This window comes from Lonchura striata, chromosome Z, assembly GCF_050655825.1.
Source record: "Lonchura striata isolate lonStrDom1 chromosome Z, ASM5065582v1, whole genome shotgun sequence".
Taxonomy (NCBI): Eukaryota; Metazoa; Chordata; class Aves; order Passeriformes; family Estrildidae; genus Lonchura; species Lonchura striata.
Genome location: NC_140740.1, coordinates 20226889 through 20236468, shown reverse-complemented (window position 1 = coordinate 20236468; position 9580 = coordinate 20226889). Strand labels below are relative to the sequence as shown.

The 9580-nt window shown below is 41.2% G+C and overlaps 1 long non-coding RNA gene across 1 annotated transcript; it reads left to right on the top strand.

Moving 5' to 3' along the window:
• The first annotated feature begins 4204 nt into the window (after positions 1-4204).
• Positions 4205-8600, top strand: LOC146763678 (uncharacterized). Its single transcript, XR_014951235.1, has 2 exons — positions 4205-6231; positions 8459-8600. It is a non-coding gene; the product is annotated as an uncharacterized LOC146763678 (long non-coding RNA).
• Positions 8601-9580: the final 980 nt, after the last annotated feature.

Here is a 9580-nt window from a genome sequence, read left to right as displayed (position 1 = left end):
ACGTGTGAAACACACCTTTATGGATGCTGGATCAGGAAATAGTGCCTTCGCATATTACCAAAGGTTATAGTTCAGCAATAATAAAATACCCTACCAAAACTGATCTCTGAAGCTACTTTAGTATGTTGCTCTTCAGCTTGACATAACTGCATCCAAAAGTGTAGAGTGTGGCATCAGGACAGCAGGAGACCCTAAACTTGACTGTTTTTTTAGACCCTTAGAAAGACAATAAGTAATTTTTGTAAGTTTTGCATGGGACAGACAGCACTGCCTTGCACAGCAAAGATTAGGACAGTGTTGAAACTTCTAAAACTCATAATAATTACTAGAACAAGATCTCCATGTTATTTTAGCTTCAGACTAAGAGGTAGATGTTGTCTTCCTTGTTATCTTGTGGGTGTCCTGATATCTGACCTGGGGAAGACATGGGCAAAAACAAAGGCAAAATCTTTGGGCCATATAGCTGGTATAGGTGATGAATCATATTTTTAGGGAGTTGTCTGGTGCCATGACATGCTGGCCAGTGGCTGGCATTGCAGAGACCAGCAACTATCCTAAATCATTGCAGTTCATGACAGCAATACTTGCACCTGAGATAGGGAGGAGGTCCTGTTCCACAGCAACACAGATATACCTCTTTTTTCTTTAATAAGTGATGCAGAAAATATGTCTTATCACAGGAATATGAGGCTGGCTAACTCACCAAAGGCTTGCAGTAGCCCGCTGGGGGCTGGCACAATCTCCACAGAAGGGACTGCTCAGAGTTCAGCAGCTCCATACACATAGCCAGAAATGGCCATGTTGAGCACGTTGCTCTCATTTTGGACACATGGAACCAAAATGACCTGCAGAAGTGCTGATTCTATCACCCCTGCCAGCAATTCCCTTATGGCTTGCTGCTTAGGATAGAGGAGCAACTGGAGTGGTCAGAAGCATCAAGCATCTGCCAGCCTAACTGCTTTTACAACCAGAGACCAAAGATAGCATTTTGCAATAAGCATCTCCTTGGTAAATTCAACACTTAATTTCTTTCTGAAGAATTATTTGGTTATGTTTTAGGCCAGCCTCTGGCCTTTCCTGAGAAACAGACTTGAGAAAAGGTGTACAGATGCTGAACAAGAATCTCAACTTTAAAAAAAAATCTTCATAGTTGTTTCCTTATTGTTATTTGAACCAAACAGCATTTTGCTGAGACAAATGTTGACAGCTTGACTGGAACAAGCCAATGAAACACACATGCACAAGTTACAGCTTGTTAATATTAAGAATTATGTCTTTGTGAATGACAAGTAAAAAACCTCTTTTACAACTTTGTATGGCTCAGAAAGAAGTGTTTTCTTCTTTTGGCAAGAATTTAGGTCTATTGTTGAATCAAAAATCACAGAATGGTTTGAATTGGAAGTGACATTAAAGATTATCTCATTTCCAACTTCCCTGCCATGGGCAGGAGCACCTTCCACTATACCAGGTTGGTCAGAGCACCATCCAACCTGGCCTTGAGCACTTACAAGGATGAAACATCCACAATTTATCTGGGCTACCTCTGCCAGTGGCTCACTATGCTCTCAATAATGAATTTGTCCCTAATAGCTGACATAAACCTGTCCTTTTTTAGCTTGCAGCCATTTCTCCCATCAAAATTTCCTCTCCAGCTGTGTTGTAGCCCCTTTAGGCACTTGAAGGTATTTCAATGTCTCTCAGGAGCCTTCTCTTCTCCCAGCGGAACAACCGCTTCACAGGAGAGATGCTCTAATAATGTTTCTAGGGAACTAAAAGATCATCATCATAATTTATGAGAGGTGGTAACGAGTTCCTAATTATCATTAATAGATTTCTCAAAAAAAACCCCTTTTTTTCCACTAAGTTTGTTTTTTACTTTTCCTCTGAAGCAGAACTTACTTAATGTTTACATATAGATCAAACAACTCTTGATTTGATTTCTTGTTTATTGTTTTGTTTTTTTTCCAGATGGAATGGTAACTCATTATTTCCTGGCATTTTTTACAGCATTTGCTATACTTTAAAAATCTTCACTGGTCCTTTTAATCACTCAGAAGGTGGTTTTGTTTTTGTTTTTTGGGTTTTTTTGGTTTTTTTCTTTAAAGCTAAGTAAAATTTTGATCCAAATCAAACATTTATAGATTAAGATCCATATACAAAATCTTTTGTATGTACATCTAGAATTCTTTGCTTTGGATGAGTGCACAGAATGGTTTGACTTTTGTGTTTTTCAACATTTTTGAAACTGATTTTCAAAACTAATTACCTGGCCAGTCGTTAATACAATTATTCCATTTCTATAGGTGATTGCCATATTTCAATATGAAGTCTCAGGGGTCATTTCTGTTTTGTTTAATATGACAGGGCAAAATCCAATTGATTTCCATAGCAGGAGCAGACTAAGAGTAAGTGCCAATTCAACTCTTACAACTGGATAAATCTTAATTTTTAAATATGAGGCTTCAGTCATCTAAGCTCACTTTGCTGGCATGCTTCCAAATTACAGATATGCAGTGCTTCCCTTGAGTTTTTGTAAAACTACACCATTGTCTAAAACATCTTTACTACATCTTGTGAAATGTGTATGCCAGTGTCCTGTTGTGCTAGACCCAAGATGTGCAGACATCTCCATCAGCATAGCTCAGTTTACTACACCAGCCAATTTAAGTGTACAACCTTATATGAAATATATCCTAGATCAGTTTAAGATACTTGGGATGAAAAATCAAGAAATTTAGGTTTATTTGTTCTTTTCTTTGAAAAGACCAGCACAGTGAAGTTCAAAAGAGCTTTATGAAATATTCCTTGTGTTCTGTTGGGAATTAATTTCATTTCTCAACAACTGTGCTTCCTATCATTGAAGGGTTTTTTTCTATCTTTTTTCTTTCCCATCTATTTCCATCCTTAACACTTCCTTGGCTTCCTGCTGTTTCTAACAATCTTAATATTTCCAGATGTCAATGTGATACAAGTAATAACCACACAACTTCATACAATTTTTGCTGTGGCAGCATGAGATGGACTGAGTCTGATGGCTTTATACCAAGGTCACATGGTGCTTTTATGTAATTAGGTGCTTTGGGAGAAAAAATAAATAGTCCTGCTTTATGAACATTTGTCATCAGCCAAAGCCTATAGAATCTGAATACCTTAGCTTCTCTGCCTATATAGAAAAAAAAAAAAAAGAAATAAAAAAGAAATAAGAAAAAGTGTGTATATTCTAGAATATCAGTAGTTATCCTCTTCCTTCCATGAGGCTCTCTGTTAATGGGTGTGAGCTCCAAATAAAAAAAAAAATCAAGGACACAGTAAATTTTTTCCCCTCTTGTGAATTTTGGATTTCAGTTGTAAGAACATAGTCCTTTCCTCTCTGATCCTTAAATCTGGCACCAGCTGAAGTAGGGCTTCTCAAAGCTCTTTGATGAGTGTAAAACTCTGAAAAATTTGAATTAAAAAGTAAGGTCGTATTCTCAGGATATCAGGAAGCACTAAAGAAAAAAATGGGAGGCAGAATCACATTAATATGTGTGATTTCATAAAGAGGTTTTCTTTTCAAATTCTCCTCCAAAATGTTAGTCTGTATAATGAATTGGACTAACAGTTATGCTATGAATGCAACAACTACTGTAAAATGTGATAAAAACAATAGGTTAACAATCTACATGGAAAAATAGTGACAAGACAAAATAACAGTGATTTGATCTTCCATGTGAATATTGAGTTGAGTCTGTGATGAGAAATATAATTAATGATGAGATGCTATATCTGTCAAAAAATCCTTGGAAAGGAAAATATTATTCAGACCCCAATGCTTGTAATCACTACATTATTAACAACTTTGATAAAATTGGACAACTAATATGTATAAGTGTCATAAAAGCATGTAGAGTCTCTAGCATACAACATGAGCTGTTGCTTAATAATAGAGAACCTGGTTTAGTCTAAAACCTTTATAAACAACATCTTTTTATATTGTCCTTTACATTCAGAAAATTATCCCATTTTTCAAGAGCTTTTTTCTTAGGATCTTAATAACAGAGTAGAGAATTTTTGAAAAGGCTTTTCAGAGATAATCTTCTCAATTTTTAAGGCGTGACTGCACATCTTTTTTGATAGCAGCAATTTCATTTTTAACTGCATGAAAGTTGCCCTTGACTATATTGAGGTATATTAAGGATGTAAATATTACATAGGCACATATCTATAAGGGAGTGTGTGGTGCACATGAAGGGTATGTGCAGGTTATTCAGGACTGCTTCTGCTGTTATGCACGTTGATAATATTGAACTGGCAGCTCAAACACTGTCAGACATCTTTGAAAATATACTAAGTGTACAGGTGATGCATTTTGAAGCAAGGCTGGTGCAGACAGCCTTAAGATCCAGAAGCATTAATTCAAGTTATGTCCTGGACACACTCTGATGACAGTCCTCATGTCTTATCACTCCAGCTGCAAAGAGTTAGGGGTCCATTAGGCTAGAAAGCCAAAAGCACTCAGCTGTGAGCTTTTGTATCCCTCTGTTTTATGCACCTACTGTGAGGAGATTGCAGAAACTGCTCTAAGGCACTTGCCTCAGGTGGGACTGTTTCCATTAGGTAGTAGCGAACATGTTCTTACATGTTACAAGAAGGATATTTACAACACAAGAACCCCTGGTGGGAAAATCTATTCCAGAAGAGGTCTGTGCAAGACAGGATGCTTTCCTGCAAAAGGATCTTGGTTTGCTTTTATATAAAATTCACAGTGTGCATAGGGACTCACCCAAAAAGAAGAAGGCAAAGCAAAATCACACCTCTCAGTTCCTTCAGAGAACTGACCCCAACAAAAAAAACTAAATGTTTTTTTCCCATAACCTGGCATGCTGATGGAGTATATAGAATTAACTACAAAGAGTATAGAGAGTTCCACTAACATCTCAAACATAGAGTCACTTGAAATGTCTCAGGTTGGATTGCAATGAGATCTGATATTAGCTAGCTACTGAGGAAGATATCCTCTGCCTAGGAAATCCTCCCAGAAATGCAGTCAGCAAGAACTAAATGGTCAGTGAGAAAAAGTCAGCATAGAAGTGAAATCCTTCTGTTCCCAGAGGTTTGATTCTCTCCAGCTTGTTTTTCCTGTTGAAATGAGACCCAGCTAATAAAGTTCTATATGATGTATTCAGATTCCTGTGGTAACAGTGGATGCTTTTTATTTTTGCATGACATTTTTTCAAAGTCAGCTTTATATGTATGATTTTTGCTTGCCAAATATCTGCTCTGTTTGAAATCTATATTGCGGTGGTGTGTTTTTCTTTCATTTGATATTTGTTTAATATCTGTTTCCCCCCCCAACCCCCCTTTCCCTGCCCCTTTCCCTAGAACCTTCCCTGTCATTCATTCTAGCCCCCTCCTCAGCTTCCAGATGTTAGTTCTGCCCTAAACTCCTCCCCTGCTATTCCCTCATTGGTTACTGTTCCTACACCCGTCCTCCTGAGTTCTGTATAAAACCTTTGCCCCCCCGCCCGCCGGGGTCTTGGGGCTCATGGAATAAAACCATCTCGTTCCCCCCCCAAGTCCCGTGTCGCCTTCGTCTGTCCCTGCGCGCCACGAACTGAAACTGCAGAGCTTGCGGGGGAAAGCGGCCGCCCGTTCTCTTCCCTCACCGCCCAGCACGGCTCGGAGTGCCGCGGCGAGGAGCGCATGCCGCGCCTCAACATATGGTAGCAGAGGATGGTTCCCTCCTTCGTCTTGTAAAAAAAAACGGGCAAATTTGTGGGGGCGCCCGCCTCACAGAAGAAGAAGGAGGGAAGAGGAACATCTACGGCCGTAAAAGCTCTGCCGGATGCTAAGAGGAGCTGAGCGCCGAGCGAAAAAGATTGAGGCTCCGGGACCTCTTTGTTCTCGCCATCTTCCCGCCCGGGAGCAGCCGCGCTGCACGGGCAGCCGGGCTGCAGAGCTTTTTGGCGGGCAGACTTACCCGAGGACACAGAGAGCGGTTTTGGCAGCGGCTCGGGGGAGCCTGAAGAGGGACTGACCGAGAAGAGGTTCGTTCCTCGGTCAGCATCTGCAGCGAGACCACCGGAGGCTGATAGTGGCCGAAACCAAGGCTTCGGGGACGAGTCTTAGTTTAACGGGAACACCCAGGCTTCCGGAAGGGCCAAAACCGGGAAGGAACATCCCCAGTTTTTAGCGCGACTTTTCCATCGAGTCGAGGAGAAGATTCAAGCCATCTCCGTCCGAGCCTGCAAGGTAAGGTGGGCTACACGGGGTGGGGGTCGCCCCGACGGACGGCTGGGTCTGCCACTTTTTTTTTCTCGCGTTTTAACCCCCGTCTGTGCCCAGACTGGGGCTGTAGCCGTGCATGTCCCTGGCAAGCGGGTGGGTTTTCTTTTTCTGGGGGAAGCTAGCACTGAATGCTATCCTTCGCCTAGTCTTCTGTGGGGACCTAGATTAGATCGCTTTTTCTTCTCCTCGAAAAAGTTGTCTTCTCTATCCTCCCCTCCCCATTCTGGGCTGGACGGAGGGGGTAGAAAAGACACCAGTAGGGATCAGCTAAGAAGACGACACGTTAGCTATAGGAGAGTTGTTAAAAGGGGCCCTTTACACCCACGCATTGCGCCGACATCCAGCTGCGTCGGGCGGCCCCCCCCCCCTCCTATAAATTTCCCCTTTTTGCTTCTGTGAAGCTCCCTATGCCCCCATCCCCTCGGACTTTCCTAAAACCCTTTCCTATCCTCCCTTGGGGATTGCTGTGGCCGAGCCGCCCCAAGTGCCCCGCCGGACACTGCTCAGGCCAAGTGCAGTGTATCTAGCACCCCCTCCCAAGATGGCGCTGGCCACGCCGCTCGGGACCCATTTCCCGCCTTGACCCTTCTTTTCCGCCCCTGGCTTCCCGCCAGTCCCATCTCTCCCCCAATAGCCCTGCACCGTCCCTGCACGAGGCTAGTCCCTATTGTGGGGAGGCGGGGTTGGATATTCCCCCATCCTTCTTCGGGCTCGTCCTCCGGGGGGAGGGTCGGGAGGGATCTTCTCCCGAGGAAATGGAGCCGAAACCCGGGACTGAGGATCCGTCATTTTGTCTTCCCCCTGAAATGGCGGCGCCCCGGTCCACCCCTTACCGATACCCCCTGTTAATCATGGCAATCACTAATTAAGTGATTGTCTGATTCCCCTATCCTATTCCTTAATGTACCCTACCCAATACTCCTTTTTATTTAACTACGAATTCCTCTTTTTGCTTTTGATTATTTTTGAATAATCTGTTTGTTGAGTTATATTTTATAGAAAAAAAGATCATCCCAGTTAATTAATACTTAAGATATTATGCCCACCTCTCAAACGGACATTCAAATTGAACAAACCACATCGCTATCTGCTGACTCTGCTTTAAGACAAGCGCCGTTATCCGCTAACTCTGCTTTAAAAATTTAAGAAGCTGAACATCGCAAACGCCGCGACGCAGCAAATTCTAAATCAGATGAAGTCACAAATCCTGCTGTGCTTTGTACCCTTAATTTAGACTCTCATTTAAGACAATTTTATATACTCCAGATGAAGTTTTTATATGTTTCATATGTTATAATCACAATTAGTTTATCATTTTTTAATGTCTTTCAATTTATGTTTTTTTAATAATATGTAATGTTACAATTTGATTTTATATTAAGTTGTTTTGTTATAATTATAATTAATTCAGTCTTTTCTGATATTTTTTGACTTAAAGGCTGTGTTTAACCATTATTACTACAGGAATCACTCAGCTACTATATCGCTTCAGGCTTGCTGCATTGCTGCGAAATTTAAAAATTTATTAGTTATATTTAGTTGATCTTTTATTATATTTAATTCCAATAATTCCATTTAATTATTTTATTCAAATTAGATAGTTATAATTTTAATCATTCTAATTAAATTTTTTAGTTTAATTTCTGTCAATTATTTCATTCTATTTCAATTATTTACATTATTTACATTATTTTAAATTGTTACTCAGAACAGCAAAACAGCAAGTTTTGTGCAGTCTTGTGTCTAATTTAAGCTGTTACTACTCTTCCTGCCCTATAAATGCAATAATGTGTCTTTCATGTCCTTTAAGTAATTTACAATGTTATCATATGATTTTATATTATTTACATGTTTTATTAATTTGCTTAAACCACAAAATTCTCCTTCTTTTTGTAAAGTAAAAGAGGGAGATGCGGTGGTGTGTTTTTCTTTCATTTGATATTTGTTTAATATCTGTTTCCCCCCCCAACCCCCCTTTCCCTGCCCCTTTCCCTAGAACCTTCCCTGTCATTCATTCTAGCCCCCTCCTCAGCTTCCAGATGTTAGTTCTGCCCTAAACTCCTCCCCTGCTATTCCCTCATTGGTTACTGTTCCTACACCCGTCCTCCTGAGTTCTGTATAAAACCTTTGCCCCCCCGCCCGCCGGGGTCTTGGGGCTCATGGAATAAAACCATCTCGTTCCCCCCCCAAGTCCCGTGTCGCCTTCGTCTGTCCCTGCGCGCCACGAACTGAAACTGCAGAGCTTGCGGGGGAAAGCGGCCGCCCGTTCTCTTCCCTCACCGCCCAGCACGGCTCGGAGTGCCGCGGCGAGGAGCGCATGCCGCGCCTCAACACTATATCTAGCCTGAAACATTTTGTTTTGTCCTTTGGTTGACCGTCTGTGCCAGTGAAAGGCATCCTTGTGAAGAAGTGCCCCTTGCTCCTGTGGTTACCAATACTGTTCCACAGTTTCCAAGGGTGATGCTACTATATTGCTCCAGCCACCCTGTGCACCCTGTTGAGTAATTTATTGGCCAAGATCCTAACAGTGGAAAGGCCTGTCTAGAATCCTGCTGAATTTTAAAAGGTAGGAATATTGCACTTCATAACAAGCAGCCATTAATGATAACCAACAATATAATTATTATGGAATTTTGCCTTGCATATGCATGAAATTCCCAAGCATAATAAAAAGCAAATGAAATAAGTTAACCTCTTGTGTGCTGTTCTTCCTGGTACATAATTACAGTGTAGTGGAAAGAGCATGACCCTGTAGCTGTCCAAAATTATAATTAGCATTCCCCATACTGCAGGCTATTATCTGGTGGACCGTTTTGTCTCTCCTCTATTCTGACTTGTGCAAAATTATACCCTTAAATGTGAGTTCATGACCCTTTCTCCAAGTCAGCCTTTTGTTTTCAGTGTAGCCTCAAAATCAATGGACTGGCAGGATGTGCAGCATACACCCACAGGGTCAGTTTGATGCTCATTCACTAGATACATACGGTGCATTGTAAGGATCTATATGAGATGACAATGATTTTCTACTTTTCAAATGTAGCCACATGAGATTAGGGCATTAGGCAGAAAAATGCTGCCAACTCTTTATGTCATCCTATTAATGGTGAGTAGCAGACTCTGTACATTTTTCTTGGATTACAGAGCAAAAACCAGCTCAAAAATCTTCCTGTTTCTCTTCTCATGTATAAATGAAGCTGTGCATTGTACCTCATTAAAGCAAATGGAGGCACCTCATTAACACTCACCAAGAAGTAGTTTTCATGTCAGAATTGTAAGTCTGTATAATTCTGACATGAAAAGTTTTACCAAAGGA